This window comes from Bos grunniens, chromosome 12 (genome assembly GCF_055505025.1).
Source record: "Bos grunniens cultivar Pamir isolate PY7600 chromosome 12, Bosgru_T2T1.0, whole genome shotgun sequence".
Classification (NCBI taxonomy): domain Eukaryota; kingdom Metazoa; phylum Chordata; class Mammalia; order Artiodactyla; family Bovidae; genus Bos; species Bos grunniens.
Genome location: NC_141176.1, coordinates 59,373,311 through 59,394,916, shown reverse-complemented (window position 1 = coordinate 59,394,916; position 21,606 = coordinate 59,373,311).

The window sequence follows — 21,606 nt, the reverse complement described above, 5'->3', positions numbered from 1 at the left end:
CAGAGTATAAGATGTTCTGTGCATGATAATGTAGGTCTGGCGTCTTTTGTGTGAATGTCTTTATCATCAAATCACTTATAATTATGAAAAATCTACTTTCCACTCCAAAAGTATTAGCCCTGTGGGACTTCAGTGAAAGTCATGTATCACAGATCTGTAAAATAAAATAAATAGAAGTTGCAAACATATCTGCAAAGAATAGCCCACTTGAACCTATGACAAAAAGATTGTTAATGATAGAAATAGTTACGTTTCCACTGAATCTGTAACGTTCTTCGGTATTAGCTCAAAAAATGTCTAACAAGATAAGCAAATCCTTGCACTCATAGTAAATGTACACACATTTCTTTATAATTAACCCTTCACATGTCTCACATATAACTTCATTTTATAGCTAAGAATAAAAAAATCTAAGAGAAGCTGCCAGGATGAACAAATGGTTTCTTCAGAGCTTGTGTATTTGCTGTGTATTTGCTGTTATAGTACTGCCTTTAATAAATGCAGTTAAGGCAGATAAATTCCACTGAGGTAGAAGCTACCAGGGGCTTTCCTGGTGGCTCAGCAGTAAAGAATCCATTTGCAATGCATGAGATGCAGGTTCGATCCCTGGGTTGGGAAGATCCCCTGAAGGAGGGCACAGCAACCCCCTCCAGTATTCTTGCCTAGAGAATCCCATGGACAGAGGAACCTGGAGGGCTACAGTCCATGGGACTGCGGGGAGTCAGACCCAGCTGAAGTGACGGAGCATGCATAAGCTACCAGAGGCAGAAATTGTGTCTGTTTATCTCATTACTAGATCTCCAACCCTAGAATAATACCTGGCACATAGCATATAGTCAATAAATAGTTGTCAAATGAATGCAATGCTTTGAAAAGAAGTCTCTTTTCAACCTCAGCCTTTCCTGATGTATATATGTCTGTGATACTGGAGAAAGCTGCGTCAGAATGGTTTAAGTTTCATATGTGGCAAAGTGAAACCACAGCTGTATAATGATGATCCTGTAACACCAGTTGATTCACATTATACCTCAGCCATGGTTAGTACATGCTGTTCCAGCAGCCATCTCTCTCTTTTTTTTTTTTTTTAATTTTTAATTGAAGGATAATTGATTTACAGAATTTTGTAGTTTTCTTTCATATAACAAAAATCAACCATAGGTACACCCATGTCCCCTCCTTCCCATCTCCCGCCCCATCCCACCCTTCAGCTTGTCACAGAGCCCCTGTTTGAATTCCCTGAGTCATACAGCAAATTCCCATTGGCTATCTATTTTACATATGATATTGTAAATTTCTACATTACTCTGTCCATACATCTCCCCTTCTCCCTACTCTCCTTCTCCTGTGTCCATAGGCCAGTTTTCTATGTCTGTTTCTCCACTGCTGTGCTGAAAATAAATTCATCAGTGCCATCTCTTTAGATTCCATATATGTAAGTCAATATCAGTTCAGTTCAGTTCAGTCACTCAGTCGTCTCCGACTCTTTGCGACCCCATAAATCGCGGCACGCCAGGCCTCCCTGTCCGTCACCAACTCCCGGAGTTCACCCAGACTTATATCCATCAAGTCAGTGATGCCATCCAGCCATCTCATCCTCTGTCGTCCCCTTCTCCATCTGCCGCCAATCCCTCCCAGCCTCAGAGTCTTTTCCAATGAGTCAACTCTTTGCACGAGGTGGCCAAAGTACTAGAGTTTCAGCTTTAGCATCATTCCTTCCAAATAACACCCAGGGCTAATCTCCTTCAGAATGGCCTGGTTGGATCTCCTTGCAGTCCAAGGGACTCTCAAGACTCTCCTCCAACACCACAGTTCAAAAGCATCAATTCTTCGGTGCTCAGCTTTCTTCACAGTCCAACTCTCACATCCATACATGACCCCAGGAAAAACCATAGCCTCGACTAGACAAACCTTTGTTGGCAAAGTAATGTCTCTGCTGTTGAATATGCTATCTAGGTTGGTCATAACTTTCCTTCCAAGGAGTAAGCGTCTTTTAATTTCATGGCTGCAGTCACCATCTGCAGTGATTTTGGAGCCCCCAAAAATAAAGTCTGACACTGTTTCTACTGTTTCCCCATCTATTTCCCATGAAGTGATGGGACCGGATGCCCTGATCTTAGATTTCTGAATGTTGAGCTTTAAGCCAACTTTTCACTCTCCACTTTCACTTTCATCAAGAGGCTTTTTAGTTCCTCTTCACTTTCTGCCATAAGGGTGATGCCATCTGCATATCTAAGGTTATTGATATTTCTCTCAGCAATCTTGATTCCAGCTTGTGTTTCTTGCAGCCCAGCGTTTCTCATGATGTACTCTGCATATAAGTTAAATAAGCAGGGTGACTATATACAGCCTTGACGAACTCCTTTTCCTATTTGGAACCAGTCTGTTGTTCCATGTCCAGTTCTAACTGTTGCTTCCTGATCTGCATACAAATTTCTCAAGAGGCAGATCAGGTGGTCTGGTATTCCCATCTCTTCCAGAATTTCCTACAGTTTATTGTGATCCACACAGTCAAAGGTTTGGCATAGTCAATAAAGCAGAAATAGATGTTTTTCTGGAACTCTCTTGCTTTTTCCATGATCCAGCAGATGTTGGTAATTTGATCTCTGGTTCCTCTGCCTTTTCTAAAACCAGCTTGAACATCAGGAAGTTCACAGTTCACATATTGCTGAAGCCTGGCTTGGAGAATTTTGAGCATTACTTTACTAGCGTGTGAGATGAGTGCAGTTGTGCGGTAGTTTGAGCATTCTTTGGCATTGCCTTTCTTTGGGATTGGAATGAAAACTGACCTTTTCCAGTTCTGTGGCCACTGCTGAGTTTTCCAAATTTGCTGGCACATTGAGTGCAGCACTTTCACAGCATCATCTTCAGGATTTGAAAGAGCTCAACTGGGATTCCATCACCTCCACTAGCTTTGTTCATAGTGATGCTTTTTAAGGCCCACTTGACTTCACATTCCAGGATGTCTGGCTCTAGGTCAGTAATCACACCATTGTGATTATCTGGGTCGTGAAGATCGTTTTTGTACAGTTCTTCTGTGTATTCTTGCCACCTCTTCTAAATATCTTCTGCTTCTGTTAGGTCCATACCATTTCTGTCCTTTATCGAGCCCATCTTTGCATGAAATGTTCCCTTGGTATCTCTAATTTTCTTGAAGAGATCTCTAGTCTTACCCATTCTGTTGTTTTCCTCTATTTCTTCGCATTGATTGCTGAAGAAGGCTTTCTTAGCTGAACATTAGGATACATGTGTCTTTTTCAGTTTCATTTCCTCAGGGTATATGGCTAGGAGTGAGATTGCTGTGTCATATAGTGGTTTTATTCCTAGCTTTTTAAGGAATCTCCATACCATCTTCCATAATGGCTGTATCAGTTTACATTCCCACCAGCAATACAAGAATGTTCCCTTTTCTCTACGCCCTCTCCAGCGTTTATTGTTGTAGACATTTGATGATGGCTGGATGGCCATTCTGACTGGTGTGAGGTGGTATCTCATTGTAGTTTTGATTTGCATTTCTCTAATAATGAGTGACTGGGGACAGGAGGAGAAGGGGGCGACAGAGGATGAGATGGCTGGATGGCATCATTGACTCGATGGACGTGAGTCTGAGTGAACTCCGGGGGTTGGTGATGGACAGGGAGGCCTGGTGTACTGTGGTTCATGGGGTCGCAAAGAGTCGGACACGACTGAGCGACTGAACTGAACTGAATAATGAGTGAAATTGAGCATCTTTTCATGTGCTTGTTAGCCATCTGTATGTCTTCTTTGGAGAAATGCCTCTTCAGGTCCCTTTCCCACTTTTTGATTGGGTTGTTTGCTTTTCTGGTATTGAGTTGTATGAACTGCTTGTATATTTTGGAAGCTAGTTATTTTTCAGTTGTTTCCTTTGCTATTATTTTCTCCCATTCTGAGGATTGTCTTTTCACCTTGTTTGTAGTTTCTTTTGCTGTGCAAAAGCTTTTAAGTTTAGTTAGGTTGCACTTGCTTATTTTTGTTTTTATTTCCATCACTCTAGGAGGTGGATCATAGAAGATCTTGCTTTATGTCATCAAGTGTTCTGCCTATGTTAATAGTTTCTTACATTTAGGTCTTTAATCCATTTTGAGTTTATCTTTGTGTATAGCATTAGGTAGTTTTCTAATTTCATTATTTTGCATGTAGCTGTCCAATTTTCTTAGCACCACTTATTGAAGAAGCTGTCTTTGCCCCCATTGTACATCCTGGTAGGTGCCTGGGTTTATCTCTGAGTTCTCTGTCTTGTTCTATTGGTCTATATTTCCAACAGCCATCTTTAAATAGAACAATAAATACCCTCCAGAACAATAAATACCCTCCAGTGGTACCAACAGAACTCAAAGCTTACATTCCATTAACCCTAAGCCAGAGCTTTGCAGATATGCAGAGTAAAAGACAGCATGCATTAAAGTTTCTAACCTAGCACTGGTGACAGAGGATGTGCAGTAAACACTGAGTGAATCTCCCTTCAAATTTGTAGCACAATAAATCAGAACTTGTGTGTGTGTTGCATAATATGGTCTTATCTAATTCACATGAAGGTAAAGCTAAAACTCCTTATGATTTCATATGTGTATTTAATAATGTTTGAGGGACCTCTTTAATACGGTAGTTAAGCTAAAAGAATTTTAAGATAGAGGGATTTTGGTCCATGGCCTGACTTTGTCAACTTTCTAAAATTTGGCAAGTTATTCAGTTTTCCCAAGGTTAAATTTCCTGAACTTCAAAGCAAGGAAAATCATAGTAAAAGCTTTATAAGATGGTAATGTGCTGTATTTGAGGTACCTGCATTTGAAGGCCACAGGGAATGTTGAGTTACTGAAAAGAGGGCAGGTCCAAACCTGCAGTGATGGCTCAGGTGATTCTGTCTATGTAAATCAGATACCAGTTATGCCCACTTTGCTCCTGCAGACTTATATATGATATTGGCTCGCATCCAAGTTCTATAATCCATAGAAATCTAAATTCTTCTTCAAGGTTTTTAAGAATCCTGAAGGATCACAGTTTCATGGTGAACTTTTATCTAGAGTGGCACTTCCATGCCCTTTTTGTTTTGTTTTGATTTTATTAAATGCTTTCTATTGACTGACACGAGAAAATGAGGCTGTTTCTAAAATTCTACCTGCTCCCAAAAATACACATTGACACAAGGTATCAATGAAAAGACTTTAGTGAATATCTTGGCATCAGAGGAATGGGATCATTTTAAATTGCAAAACAGAATCAAATTTTATACTGCCTGTTGTTTTCATTTTATTCATTTTTATTTGTTAGATACCAAACATTTTGGCATTCTCTTGGCTTTTCACACTGCATCATTACCTAATTTCCCAAGATTTCATTTGTCCATCCTCCTCTCTTCTGTAATTCCCTCTCCCCATCAACTTCTAAAAAATTCCTCATTATGTAAGCAAAATAGATGTATATTTATTGATTAATTTTGGTGGAGATTTCTACAATAGTCAAGATTGCAGGATCTCACATTTTATTCCACAGAACTTGAGTACCCCCAGCCATAAAAGACTGTTCCTTTCCAAAGAGGAATATTGTAAAAATGTTACAATAATGCATCTATTGCATCATTACACTCAAGACTGACTGCCAATGCCCCTTGTCAGGAAAACAACTGAATGTCTCTCATTTGCTTGCTTGCGACTGATCTATATTTACTCCAGTTACCATCACTAATTGGCTGTGTGAAATACTGACTCTACATCTTATTTGGGACCACTCTTTGATACCAAAGTTGAATCTGTTAGCCATGATGTTCTCCAAAACACGGTCAGAATTAAATTTAAAATATGTATGCTCTATATGTGTGTCTTTTGGGGCTCTTGCATTTTCTTCATCATGATAAGCATATTTCCAATGACAGCCATTCTAAAGGTGATCTCTATGTCCTACACTTTCTGTTTTGGTTAAGCGTTACTGGTCTCATTTCTTTTTCCTTGATATCATATTCCATCTTCTTGGTAAATCTTTTATTCTTTGAAGATTTTAATGCTTTCCCACAGTTGCTCTCTCCTTTATCATTCTTGGTTTCCTAGGAACAGCTTTCATGTGAAAATCACCTTTACAACCCGAGCCATCCCCTTGGTTAGTCTAAGAATTATTTTTTTCATCAAGTTATCTCTGATGCTGGGAGGGATTGGGGGCAAGAGGAGAAGGAGACGACAGAGGATGAGATGGCTGGATGGCATCACTGACTTGATGGACGTGAGTCTCAGTGAACTCCAGGAGTTGGTGATGGACAGGGAGGCCTGGCGTGCTGCGATTCATGGGGTGGCAAAGAGTCAGACACGACTGAGTGACTGATCTGATCTGATCTGATACAGAAATTTTAAAAAATATATTAATGAAAACATTCCTTATTTAGACGTGTTCTATTGTCTACACTCCCATTTCTCGAATCTAGTGGTTCATAAACTCATTAAGACTGTCAACTGATTAAATTTCCATTATCAATCCTCTGTTTTTAGTACCCTTTTCCCAGCATAGTTTTCATGATTTTTTTTTTTTTTTGCAATTACTCTGTTGAAAATAACTTAAACTTTATATTTTCCCATGGAATCCATGTGGTTAACATTACCTTTAGGCTAGGTTAGAATGTTGGGATAGGGTACTGTTGTTGTAACTGTGGTATTAATTAAGGTAGAATAATTCCTATTTTTAAAAAGTGCCAGATCTCAATGACTTATTACAATGAAGTTTTATTATGTTCTCATCTCTGTCCCATACAGTCCACCTGAGGAAGGAGAATGAGGAATCTCCTTTATGCAGTCATTTCAGGGACTCGTCAGACTATTTCCATGTATGTTGCTAAGAGTAGGTATGAAGAAAGCACATCTTAACTGAACTGTTTTGGACTCCAAATAATGTATTGCTTCTCCTCACATTTAAGTTGTGAGAACTGGTTGCATGGCCCCACCTTGATGCAGAGAACCTGAAATGCAGTTTGTCTGTGGATCCAGAAACAGGAAAAATGTAGAGCAATGATAAATTTGCAATGCCGTCATCCACAAAGTTGAGTTGTAATAATGAAAAACAAAAGGACAAAATGACAACTGGTATACATATAGCCCTATAACTCTTCTACCCTGCTCAGCAATTTCCCACTTTTCTCTAGTTAGCTTACTCTTCTTTTTCATGCTAGTCATCTTTCATATGTTTCTTACTCTCTTCCAACTTCTGATAATTTTCCTTCCCTTGTTTCAATTATCATAGAGATAAAAAGAAAAATCTAAGTAGAAAGCATATCTCTTGCTCTCATTTCTAAATGCATTCCTGTGTATCTGAATCTTTCTCATTTCTAGCTCTATTTCATTGAAGGGATTGCCCATCTTCCATTTCAAAGGCCATTGTCCAGTGGCCAATATACCAATCACTATGTTCATTAGTAAATAGACATTTCCCACTAACATTTAATCCTGCCAGTGACTTGTCTCTAAGTCCCTTTGCACTGACTGTAACTCTATCCAACTGTCCTCTCCTCTCTTCTGCTGTCCATCCTGTAATAAATTATCTGGAGAGGCCTTTCTGTATCGTGGCCTCTGCTGCTCGATACCTCAGGGACTCTTCAACCCCTTGTACCCACAATACTTGATGGAAATTGCTCTTTCCAAGATTCCATTCACTTCTATCACTAAATCCAATAGTGACTTTTCATTTCATTTGTTATTTTACACAATCGACATTTAATACATTTGAAAACTCAGTTGTGTTTTAAACACTCTTGCCTTGCCTTATCTCACATGACACTTCTTATCGTCTTTCCTTTCAGTTCCATTTTCAAGTTATCTTTCTTTGCTGTAACTTTAAATTGCATAGTTCTTACAATTCCCCTTTAGATCCTATTCAACTTTCTCCTTAAAGGCAAATCAAATTAAATATATCCAGCAAATTTCAGGATTTCTTCTTTTTCCCTCCATCTATTCTCCAATCTTGGTGTCTCACTCAATACGTCAAATCAGATCTGTGGGAATCATGAAGATTTTCCCTTCTCCATCAGCCACTATATCAGATTTATTACAAAATTCTGTTCACAGTAATCTTTCCGTTAGTTTCATTCTAATAAAAGCCACCATAACTTAAGAGCAAAAGCAGGAAATTCTTCTAATTTTATTGACTATATTAACAACCACCATCTTTTTTGCTCCACCCAACCTTCAGAATGGTCTCTTAAGTCACTAAACAGATATTATCCTTGTCTTTTAAAATTTCTTTTAATCCAAGGGGCATGCTTATTTATCTTGGTCTGCAAGCCTTTTAATGGTCTGGCTCTCTCTTCTCATTTATGTCAGGCCACGCTCCCTACTCACCCCACTTCATTAGTCACAATTGTCCTTATTTTGGTGCCTCAAACATAAAAGTCACAGGAATTTTAGAACATTTAGTTCCACTCGCTCCAATTTATCATAATTTTCTAGTTCTCAGTTCAATTTTAACTTTTCTATTGAAAAGCATGGCACACTTTCTGTTTTTCTAATTGATTTAAAAATATCAGTATCAGCATCAGATACTTGCATTTAGCCCTAGTTTTAAAAACACATATGTATTAATCAGAATTAGACTGCTACAGGTGCAGTATCTAGTATGAACTTATGCTATTGTGTCCTTTCTGTTAAAGGGACCTGTCCTTGAACAGTAAAATTTTAGTCTTATTGGAAGCTTTCTCCATGTGACCCTATTTCTCAGTTGTTATTCCTTTTTGTTCTGTTGAATGCCATATATTCTTCTCATGACTCTAGACTAAACAAAGTACTTCTAATCAAATATTTACATTTTTTAAATTAGAAGGTTATATTAGCATTGAAAATGTGTTTACATTCTAACACTTTAGCTACAATTCTTTATAAAATTTTATTTTTTTCCCTCTTAACGTAGCTTCCAGGAGATGGGGTTTGAAGGAAATGAAATCACACTGCATTTACTAGTCTGATTTTCTTATAGAAAAGGACTGCTCTTGAGAGAACAAATGAAAGTTCAGTAGCATTTTCTACAGATTATGTGTCAGCAGTTATTGCTTTACTTCAAGCCCTTTTAGTGCATTTTGGCATCAATTACAGATAAAATCTGTGGAGTGCTCAGACCTCTCCACATGTGGCTTCATTTCAACCTGAAAGAACCTTAGGGTAGGTACTTTTACTACCATCTAACAAAGAAAATAAAGGTTAAAGAGAATATCTGCCCTGCTTAAAGTCACATAGCTCATAAACAGGGCTGAGATATGAAGCTAGACTGTCTGGCAGCAGGGCTCTTACTTCTAATCAACAAGCTACAATACTTTGTTTTAGTATATAGCATTCTCAGATGATATAATCTAGTTATTCTGTAGAGGGGAAATTTTACCTGACTTTTTCTGTGCATGTCACTTAAACTTAATTGTAAAATTCAAAGGAGGTCCAGCCCCCAGGGATCTAAAGATAACAATATCTAAAATATTGCTTTGATTTTTAATTAGGATGTTATAAAAATTTTTGTAACATTATTTTTGCTTTGCTGTCTACCTGAAACTATCACAACATTGTTAATTGGCTAAAATCCAATATAAAAAAAAAATAGCTGTAGGATTTATTGAAATTTCACAAATTTCTTCTCAATAAGGGGAGTGTACAAAATGTATTATATATTTTAGGAGAGTATTCTAAAGCTTTAGGAAGTTTCTTGTGATATCAAATCCAGGGTCCCCTCATTAAAAACCCCTCCGGATCTTCCTATGATTCCCAACTATTTATCCTCCCTAATCAAGTTTTTGTTTCCTGGCCTGTATTATTCATACTAGGTATTACTAGTAACTGTTTATTTTTTGTATCTGAAAATTCTACAGAAATTAGAATGTTATATATTCCAAGAGTTCGATTTTCCCATGGGAAAGGAAGAATGTTTGCCATCACTCTAGAAAAGAAAAAGATCCTCATGTTTAGGCTTAAAAACTAAAATAAACTCTGCCAATTAGGTCATTTTTCATTACCTATGTGGTATATGGTTACAATAATAGCCTCTAAGTGTATCTTGCTTCCCTGCATTGCTCCTTGGATCAGTCCTCCCTTACTCATTCTAGTCTTTTTTATTTATTTATTTTTTAATAACAGCAAATTTTTATTTGTCGTGGTTCCAGAGGCTAGGAAATTCAAGATCAAAGCACCTATAGATTTACTGTCTGGTGAGGATCTGATTCCAGATGAGTAAATGACATCTTGCTGTGCCTAATATGGTGGAAGGAGCACAGGGGCTCTCTGAGGTCTTTTTTTAAGGGCACTAATCCCATTAGTAAGGCTCCACCCTCATGGCCTAATCACGTCCCAAAGGCCCCACTTCCAAATACCATCACATTGGGGATTAGGTGTCAGCATATGAATTTAGGGGGAGACACAAACATCCAATCTATACATTTTTTTTATAGTCTTTGGTTATGTCCTTGCTCATTTATCGTAGTGTTGATAAAGTACCTTGCTTTGGTTAAAAAAACAACAACAACTGGAGAACGTGGCACAGAAACTTGAAAAATGTTGATGTTTTACACTTTATTTGTCCTGTTGCTCTTGTAACTTTTCCCATGAGCAAGTCAAGGCTAGCCTGCAGGGTGGCTCATGGCCCATCTTCTCCAGTTTCCATAGCTAATCATCAAACTGAGAAGCAGAGCCACTTGGTTAGATGACTGCAAATGATGGAGACAGAGGTTAGCCTAGGAGAGACTGGACAAGCACTGCTCATCTAAGCCTAGACCAGCTGCTGATCCACAGAATTTTGAGCTTAATAAGTCATGGTCTTTTGAGCCACTAATCTATGGTATTCTGTTATACAGTAAAAGCTAACTAACACAAACATTTTCTCATTTACACTAACTATGGAGTTTACTGTTTAATTACTATTGGCCCTAGGGCATGTGAATTATGACACTACATTTTCAAGTTAGTAATATTCATTTTTATAGACATCATAGCTGGAGGAGGATACTACTTACGCAGACAGAATAAACAAAAACATTAAAATGGAGTGCTCAATGTCAAGCATTGTATTACATCCTATACACATATCCTAAAGCATATGTGTTTGTTTGGTATAGCTCAGGTGCCAACAGGAATGTACCTTTCTCCTTAGTTCTTCAATTAACCTTAATTAAGATTCTTCAATTAAGCATTATTCTTCACTTGATGCTTGTAAAAATTGGCCCATACCATAGATATATGTTGGTATGCATAAGCACAGAAGGAAAAGCTAGAAAGAAGTAAAGGTAGTCAGAGATTAAAATCATGATTATCAGGAAAGTTGTGGAATTACTTTTCCTTAGTACTGAAATATCCCTGGATTTGTACCTAAGGGTAGGTGACATTTAAATATTTCTTTATAAAGATTTTAAACACAAGGACTGTGTGGTAATTGAATACAACCTAATGATAATTTCAAGGTAATAATTCTCTTCTGAAGACTTCTATGACTGTGTTCAATAGCACCACATTATCCAATGCATTATGTACAGCATGATGGATAGAAATCTCCCACCTCGTACACACTAGGAAACAAAGTCCTACAATGGCTGAAAATCTTACGAATTCACTAATATTCAAAATGTTCCCTTTAAAGTCATTCATACCATAGGAAGTTTCTCTTTCATTCATCACCCTGTCATGGGAGGTTTTTCCACTATTTGTCAGACAGACAAATAATACTCTATAAAGAAGGAATAGCAGCTAAAATGGAAACTTTGCTAGTGGTGTTCTTAAATAAACAGAAAAATGAAACTTTGTAGATCATAATAACCTTAGGAAACAAAAAACGTATCATATATTTTGATATTTTGATAGCATTTCCTCTCTTCTCTGTTATGCATGGTAAGTGGAAATTTCCTAATATAAAACAACTGATAAAGATCTTCTCAGATGTTCATACTGTATAACTTTAAGAGACTAAATTCTGATATACTAAATTATTTAATTTGGTAAATTAGAATCTGAGTTTATAGATTAGTTATAAATGGAGAGGATGAGATTAGTTGCTAATTAATGTAAAAAGTTGGGCTGTCTATACTTTTTAATAGAGAATGAGAGAACATCAAAATTGATGAAATTTGATTTGTTAATGTACCAGAAAATATACGAGTTTTCACTTTATTAGCATAAATCAAAGATTGTCCTTTTTAAACTGTATCCAAAATATAGCAATGTTAAAAATTTTGTTTTAGCAAGTAGATGAAATATTTTAAATTGTCAAACATCTACATGTATTACTACAAATACTATTGCATACTTAATTTCAGAGGCAAATATACTTTTATACTGCTTTTATAGTGCTGATTAGCATCTTACTTCTTAAGATATTTAAAAATTTTCCTTCTGAATTCATTTTTTCCTGAGAAATCATAATAAATAAAATTATCTTGGTTTCTTTATATCACCTATTCTCTAGAAAGCTGCAGATTTTTCCGGGACAAAATTTGATCAAGTGAATTCTCACTTGCCAATATTTCTGTAGTAAAACATTTTCATGCATTGAGATTAATTGAAGAGATGGGACTGCATTCCAAATATCTCCTGCTTCTGATGAAAGATGATTTAAAGCTGAAATATAGGTGGAGGATGAATGTTGGTATCATTACTTATTTAGCAAGTATCAAAAGTCTATAGCCCTATACATGACTTCATAAAAATGTTTACATAAAAACCCTATATAACTCTTCATTTTAAAATGAATAAATACCAAGATTTAAACCGTTATTTTACAGGAATTTAGGTAGAATAATATGTATCAAAGTTATAAAAGAAGGATTTTTTTCCATCTATCGTATAGTAACTAAAAGGACATTTCTGATCCTCAAAAGAGTGAAGATGACATGCCCCTGGCTTGAATAAAAGAACAAGTGAGATGATTGAGATGAATAACAAATCTTCTCTTGTCCAAACTGGTAATACTTCATCAGTAGCTAAAGTTTACATGGTAAATAAATATTTAATAGAGTCTTAAGTAACTGAGTCTTTACACCTTAAAGAAGATCAGTTTTGATACCATAGATAATGAGGAGATGTTTATTGACTACTGTTATTATCTTTGTACTTAGTGTGGGTTATTCCTTCATCATCATAAAAATCAACTGAAAAAATGGAGAAAGCTGAGAGAGTAATACATGCATGAGAAGAGGAGGGCCTGGAATAAGGTGATAGCTTGTTTTTGTTCAGCTGCTGAGTCTTGTCTGACTTGCTGCAACCCCCTGAACTATAGCCCCCTAGGCTCCTCTGCCCATGGTATTTCCCAGGCAAGAATACTGGAGTGGGTAGACATTTCCTTCTGCAGGTAATCTTCATGACTCAACCTTGTCTCCTGTATTGCAGGTAGATTTTTTTTACTCCTGAACCACCAGGGATGCCCTAAGGTCATAGGTATGGAAACACAAGTGAGGAGTTAAGGCTTGAAAGTATAGGAATAGGTAAAATGGGATTTAGTAGCTGAGTGGAGGAAGGTTAGTTAGTACCCTCAAAGTATAGTGGATGAGTAAACAGAAACATCTAAAGAACCCACTAAGTGGTGTGTTTGGTGGATAAAGACATTTAGAAGGATTATTAATTAGTATGAAAAATATAATAAAAGTATTTCCAAACAGAGAAATTAGTAAGGTTAGACCAAAACAAAACAACAAAAACAAAAAGAACAGGTACTGAATTGAAGATACAAATGTAGGAGTTACCTATTAACTATTAATAGTACCAGCAGACGTTCCTGAAAAAGCAACACAGAGAGATGGCAGACACTGACAAAGGGAAGAGAGAGAGATGGAGAAAAATGCAAACAGTATCACTGAAACCAAGGAAAGCGATTCAAGAGGAGCAAAAGTTAGGGATGGCAAATTTCAAAGATGAAATAAAATAAGGCAGCGTCTTATGGGAGAAAATCACAGGCAAAATTATAGAGTAGTTTAAATGTGTTATTAGGAAGGAAATCAAATTCTAGAGGACTATGGAGGGAATATTCAATGAGAAATTGGAGCTGACATTAAAGAAAACTTATTTAAGAAGCTTAGATATAAAAGATAAGGGAAATAACACAATATTTTGATGATCAAATGAAAGCTACCTGCCTGGTATTCCTCTGTCTCATTTTCCAAAATAAGGGGAAAAAAAAAAAAACAAAACAAAACTGGTAAATCCTTTCTTCTGTTAGGAAGTAAAAAATACTTTTTAAAAATGTGGGAAAAGGAAAAGAGAGGGGAAGAGGAGGATGAGAAAGAAGAGCCAGGCAGTTTTTTTTTTTTTTTTTTTTCATTTTTTGAATCTTCAGGTTTTTTTTTTCTTCTTTTAAATTTTATTTAATTTTTAAACTTTACATAATTGTATTAGTTTTGCCAAATATCAAAATGAATCCACCACAGGTATACATGTGTTCCCCATCCTGAACCCTCCTCCCTCCTCCCTCCCCATACCATCCCTCTGGGTCATCCCAGTGCACTAGCCCCAAGCATCCAGTATCGTGCATCGAACCTGGACTGGCATCTCGTTTCATACATGATATTTTACATGTTTCAATGCCATTCTCCCAAATCTTCCCACCCTCTCCCTCTCCCACAGAGTCCATAAGACTGTTCTATACATCAGTGTCTCTTTTGCTGTCTCATACACAGGGTTATTGTTACCATCTTTCTAAATTCCATATATATGCGTTAGTTTACTGTATTGGTGTTTTTCCTTCTGGCTTACTTCACTCTGTATAATAGGCTCCAGTTTCATCCACCTCATTAGAACTGATTCAAATGTATTCTTTTTAATGGCTGAGTAATACTCCATTGTGTATATGTACCACTGCTTTCTTATCCATTCATCTGCTGATGGGCATCTAGGTTGCTTCCATGTCCTGGCTATTATAAATAGTGCTGCGATGAACATTGGGGTACACATGTTTCTTTCCCTTCTGGTTTCCTTGGTATGTATGCCCAGCAGTGGGATTGCTGGATCATAAGGCAGTTCTATTTCCAGTTTTTTTAAGGAATCTCCACACTGTTCTCCATAGTGGCTGTACTAGTTTGCATTCCCACCAACAGTGTAAGAGGGTTCCCTTTTCTCCACACCCTCTCCAGCATTTATTATTTGTAGACTTTTGGATTGCAGCCATTCTGACTGGTGTGAAATGGTACCTCATAGTGGTTTTGATTTGCATTTCTCTGATAATGAGTGATGTTGAGCATCTTTTCATGTGTTTGTTAGCCATCTGTATGTCTCCTTTGGAGAAATGTCTATTTAGTTCTTTGGCCCATTTTTTGATTGGGTCATTTATGGAAAGATATAATCACCATCACCTCTTCTCAAACCAAAGCAAGGATTGAAAGCTGTTTGGGCATAACAGAAAATGAAGAGAAAGAGTTAGTCATTCTGAGTCTTTGTGTTCCCATGGACTGTAGCCTGCCAAGCTCCTCTACCCTTGGATTTCTGCAGAGAAGAATACTGGAGAGGGTAGCAAGTGCCTTCTCCAGGAGATCTTCCCAACCCAGGGATGAAACCTGTGTCTCCTGCATTGCAGGCAGATTCTTTACTGTCTGAGCCACTACAGGCATAACAGAAAACATTTCAAAAATCAGAGTAGACTAGCAATTACTTGAAAGGACATTGGCTAACTCAGTCTGGCACTGGCTAGAGAAAAGTTATCACTGTTCATTGTAAAGCAGCAGTGAGTGAGGGGTAATGGATTGTCAGTTTTCCTATGGCATTATTTTCTAACATAAGTATTATAAACATAATGAAAATGCTGTGTCTGTCTAGAATTGAGGGCCATGTGATACCAAAGACATGTCTGTTGTCCTAAGAGAGAGGGCAAGACATTAAGGAGTAAATAGGAAAGAATATATATATCCTGGCTAGGAGGAGTATTATTAAATCAAAATGAAAATTTCATGGGTTGAGTGATAATGACAAAGTAAGAATTATTAAAGTGGACAATTGGGAAGAAATGAAGTTCATGACAAAAGATAAAGGCAGCTTCAAGCCAGGAAGGGAAATCTTATTTTGAGGGGTGACCTAGTGGAGAAGAAAAAAAGTTGCATAGCAGAAATGCATGTGGAGTGTGGGGATAGCCATAAGAAGCAAAAATGAAAGAAATATTGCATAAACATATACACATATGACCTAGTAAATAAGTGTAAACAATTATGTTAATTTGCCTTTCTTTGTATTTTCATACAAAGGCATATGAGAAGAGCATTCTGTGGGATTAAATTTACTACATACTACAGACTTTTAAAGACTGCATACAGCTGTTAGCTACTGCAGCTCTTGCCTTTCTGTATCTAAAAAAGATTTTTTCCAGTGATAATTTACTTCAGTTGGAAGTTTATATAACAGATATCACTAAATATTCAACTTCTTGCTTCACAAACTGTGTTGTCTTTAGCACATGTATCTGTGAAAATATAAAGCACATCACTTGGAAATACAACTAAATCAATACTTATTCAATAAATATTCTCCATATTCCTTACCCACAATATATTTTTTCTACATTGACAATAGTTATTTTCTCAAATCAAATACTACATATTATCCCAAACTAATATTATTAGATTATTCATTATAAGCATAAAATGAGCCATAATTATAAACCAATAGGTTTATAGCATAACATATACAGTTTGAATAATGTGACATATTGCCACTTGCACACTTAATACTGAGTTTTATTTTTCTTTCTTCAAAAAGTTAATTACTCAGCCTTTTAAAGCTTTTTAGATAGAGAGGGTATGAGATGTAACCTGGTAAAAAAAATATAAACAGATTTCTTGGGGGAAGAGGTCATCACAGAATCATCATAGAAAGAGATCATTCATAGAAAAAGAAAATTATTTTTGATTTACTATATTTCTGTAAAAACTACAATGGATATATATCATTACATTGATACATTATATCAATGCATATAACATTCATGTATAACTGTAGTAATATCAATGTGGTAGCTCTCTCATGCTTCAACTAGTAGACCAATTTGCACACTGCATTTCTTCTCTTGCCTGGAACATGCACTTGATGTTGGGAGATAGAGTATCATCCTGTAACAATAGAGCAGCAAGCCATAGAGGAAGACAAAATAGAGAACCAGAGTAAGAGGGACCTGGCTTGGGAGTAGTTGTGGCAGCCCTAGCTGCTCATCCCCAAACTGTAAATGACCTAAGAGATTAGGCATCTGTGATACACAGCCAAAGACAATCACAATTGAGAATTAATTTTTTGTTCCATATCAATTATATTTAGGAAGATTGATACACCCAAATATTGAGAGATGATATTTTTAAAGTAATATTAATTATTATTGAAGGATGATATTATTGGGTTTCCCAGGTGGCGCTAGTGTCAAAGAATTGGCCTGCCAATGTAGGAGATGTAAGTGAATGGGTTTGATCCCTGGGTCGGGAAGATCCCCTGGAGGAGGTCACAGCAACCCACTCCAGTATTCTTGCCTGAGAATCACATGGACAGAGGAGCCTGGCATTTTACAGTCCATGGGGTCACAAAGGGTCGGGCACAACTGAAGTGACTTAGCATCCACCCATGATATTTTAAAAATGATATTAATTATTATTAACCTATTAATCAAGTATGTTAACAGCAAAGCTGCTAAAGCTGAAGTACAACCTAGCCACTACTCTCAAAAGAAAAATAATACTTTTTCTGACAGTTTTCAAAAGTTTCTCCACTTGAACTACTTGAAAGCACTCCATTTTGTTGAAGGGTCGCTGGGCAAGATAAATAGCTGAATTTTTTATTTTATTTAAAGGCAGCAGTCTTAGGCATTGACTGTTAAAACTGTATATGATGGAAAAGACACTGAATTTCTCTTTTCAAACACCTCAGCACAGAATAAGCTCTAAAAATCATTAGCTCTCAGAACCTTCTCACTGGTTGCAAGACCTTCTTTGACTCCCTAAAACCATAGATACTTAATTCGAATTCGAGTCAGAATCTCAGGAGACCAGTTCATCCACTGAGGAGTTTCCTGGTGGTTCTGCTACATGATAATTTAAATAAAAATTAAATGACCTTTTTTTTTTTTCATGGCAAGGGGTGTTAAGAATATGGAATTGAGTATATATGAAGAAGTATAAATACTTGGCGACAATTTTGTTGGTTTTTTTCTGAAACTCTCTGAATTTGCTTAGAGTTTAAGGTGAAATCCATGACTTTGACAATTATATAAATTCCACTGTGCTCAGCTGATGCAGAACATGGTTAAAGCTATTTTCCATAGGTTTTGGTACTTTAAAGTGAACAGAGTCTTTACTTCACAGTATGACTTCCTTATTCAAAAATAAAATAGAACTTGCAGAGCAGCAATAAAAATGATACCAAATAAAAGCTTGTAGCTTTGTTGAGTGGGGTAAGAGCCCAGAGCAATATTTTAATTCAAGCAGAAAAGCAAAAGTTTCACATTATTGGTCTGACACACCACTTCATGCTCAAAGAGACACATCTCTCCTGTGATGAATATATGCATAGCAAAGAAGTGTCTCTCATGTCTTAGCCTCTGAGGAGGAATTTTAAAGACAGTGAGACTTTGAATTTATAGCTTATCTACTAAAAGGGGGAGGAGGGGGAAGGAGGCACAAGTTTGGATAAGAAAAATTCTACAAAAAACAAAATATTCCTTTTAGTCACCAGTAAATAAACCTGTGGGGACTCAGGTATTAGTATGTCTTCATAAGTTGACCCTCACTTGATTCTACTTTTTCTGTCATATTATTTCTGTGTGGTTCAGTTCAGTTCAGTTGCTCAGTCGTGTCTGACTCTTTGTGACCCCACGGACTGCAGCACACCAGGCCTCCCTGTCCATCACGAACTCTTGGAGTTTACTCAAACTCATGTCCATTGAGTCGGTGATACCATCCAACCATCTCATCCTCTGTTGTTTCTTTGTGGAGCGGGATGTATTTGGTTTCCCTGCAAAATATTTATTTCCTGGGCAATGACAAAGGAATTTTTGGCAGACAGGTATAATTCTATACCAAGACATTAGAAAAGTTCTACTCATAGTCAGAGTCCAGCTATAAATGATTACATAAAATGTAAGAAATAAATCGGAGGGGAAAGGAAAAAATATTTGGAATGAATCATTTGATATATGGAGCACTGCAATTCATATTAGAATAATTCATAGTGGGACTAGCTTCCTGAAAGTTAGAAAAATATGGAAAAGTCTAAATCTACTATATTTTGAGTGTTCTTGGTACCATACCTATGAAATCTTTGCCAAGACCAATGGCATGAAAAATTTCCCCGTGTTTTCTTTGAAAAGGTTTAAAGTCTTAAATTTAATTCTTTAATCCATCCTTTCAGGATAACTGTTATAAAACAAACAAAAAATGTTGGCAAGAATGTGGAGAATTTGGAATTCTTGTTTCAATTTTAAGTTATTGTTCCAACTTAAAACAGTCTCAGAACAATGAATATGAGTTAATATATCTAAAATGTATGGTTAGCTGTGTCTACAATCATAAATATAGGATTTATTTGGCTGAAAGCTGGACTTTATTTTTAACTCCTGAGTTTATATTCTATTCTGAATTATGAAAGCTGAACAGTTTAGACAGCTGGAGAGACCATGGATGATCACAGCTAAAGTTAAGCAAATTAGAGGATTGTCTTTTTTACTGTCTTTGTTTGTCCACATATTCTACTTGGCTTTCTGTCTTAAAAATTCCAGAGCCAAATGGTGGTCTTCCAAACTTCTAGTCATGTCCTGTATAAGTAAATTCTGAAATTTAATTCTGCTACATCCATACAAATGATAGTCAAATCTATAATTCTAGTTCTATTCTCTAGAATTTTTTCTAGCAACTTTACAGAGCTCTGCTTTATAACCAGTGAAATTCAACAATATTAAGCATAAATGCTAATACATTTGGACAATTGTATACAATCATGTTGGAGAAGGCAATGGCAACCCACTCTTGCCTGGAAAATCCCATGGACGGAGGAGCCTGGTAGTCTGCAGTCCATGGGGTTGCTAAGAGTCAGACATGACTGTGCGACTTCACTTTCAGGCATTGGAAAAGGAAATGGCAACCCACTCCAATGGTTTTGCCTGGAGAATCCCAGGGACGGGGGAGCCTGGTGGGCTGCCGTCTACGGGGTCACACAGAGTTGGACACGACTGAAGCAACTTAGCAGCAGCATACAATCATGTAGCCACGTAATCACTACTGAAATTATGAAAGGGCATGTCTATCACCAAAAATGTTCACTTCAGTTCCTTTGCAATCAATCTTCTTTCTATATCTTTCCTGGATGCCTGATTTCCATTCTGTCACTACAGTTTCCTTTACTAAAATAAAAAATGGAATTGTACAATATGTGGTTGTCTCTGCTTAAACATTCTCACTTAGAATCACGCTTTTTAATTACATTACTGTGTTGGTACATCTGTAATCTATTTCTTTTTGTTGCACAGTTGTGTTCCATTGAATGAATAAATGCATTTTTTAATTCATATACAATTTCTTCATTTGGGTTGTTCCAGTTCTTATTACAAATGGAGCTGTTCTGAATATTTGAGTAAAATATCTGTGTGGGCACAGGTTTTTATTTGTATTTTTTGGTATATGCTTAGGAGTGGAATTACTAGATCATATGGAGGTATATGCTTAATATAATAATAAAACAAAACTAAAATCTGTTTTCCAAAGTAACTGTACCATTGTGATTTTCAGCTAGTAATGTAAATGAGTTCTAGTTTCTCTTTTTTCCCCAACACTACCTATTTTCTGAGGTTTTTATTATAATTCTTCTGATGAAGTTGTAGTGGTATCTCATTATAGTTTTAGTTTGTACTGATGCACATATTTTTGTCTCAAAAAAAGCTTCAAAATGCACGCAGCTACTCTACTCTCAAGGATGTAAATTGATGAATATGACAAGGTTACTCTTTGCAGCAAGATTTGTAATGACAAAATATTGGAAGATCTTAATTGCATCAGTTCAGTTCAGTTCAGTCGCTCAGTCGTGTCCAACTCTTTGTGACCCCATGAATCGCAGCACGCCAGGCCTCCCTGTCCATCACCAACTCCTGGAGTTCACTCAGACTCACGTCCATCGAGTCAGTGATGCCATCCAGCCATCTCATCCTCTGTCGTCCCCTTCTCCTCCTGCTCCCAATCCCTCCCAGCATCAGAGTCTTTTCCAATGAGTCAGCTCTTCACATGAGGTGGCCAAAGTACTGGAGTTTCAGCTTTAGCATCATTCCTTCCAAAGAACACCCAGAGCTGATCTCCTTCAGAATGGACTGGTTGGATCTCCTTGCAGTCCAAGGGACTCTCAAGAGTCTTCTCCAACACCACAGTTCAAAAGCATCAATTCTTCGGCACCCAACCTTCTTCACAGTCCAACTCTCACATCCATACATGACCACAGGAAAAATAGTAGTTAAATAACTTATGACACACATATTTGATGGAATACTATGCACACAGTAAGCAAAAAGAATGTGGAAATTCTTCAAGGACTGGTCAAATATAATTTCTGGTATAACTTGTTAAGTGAAAATAAAAAGAGAGATGTGACTGGCAGAACAATTGTATGGTGAAGGTAGGGGATGAAAAGAGACCCATTTAACTCTTCTCCACAAAAT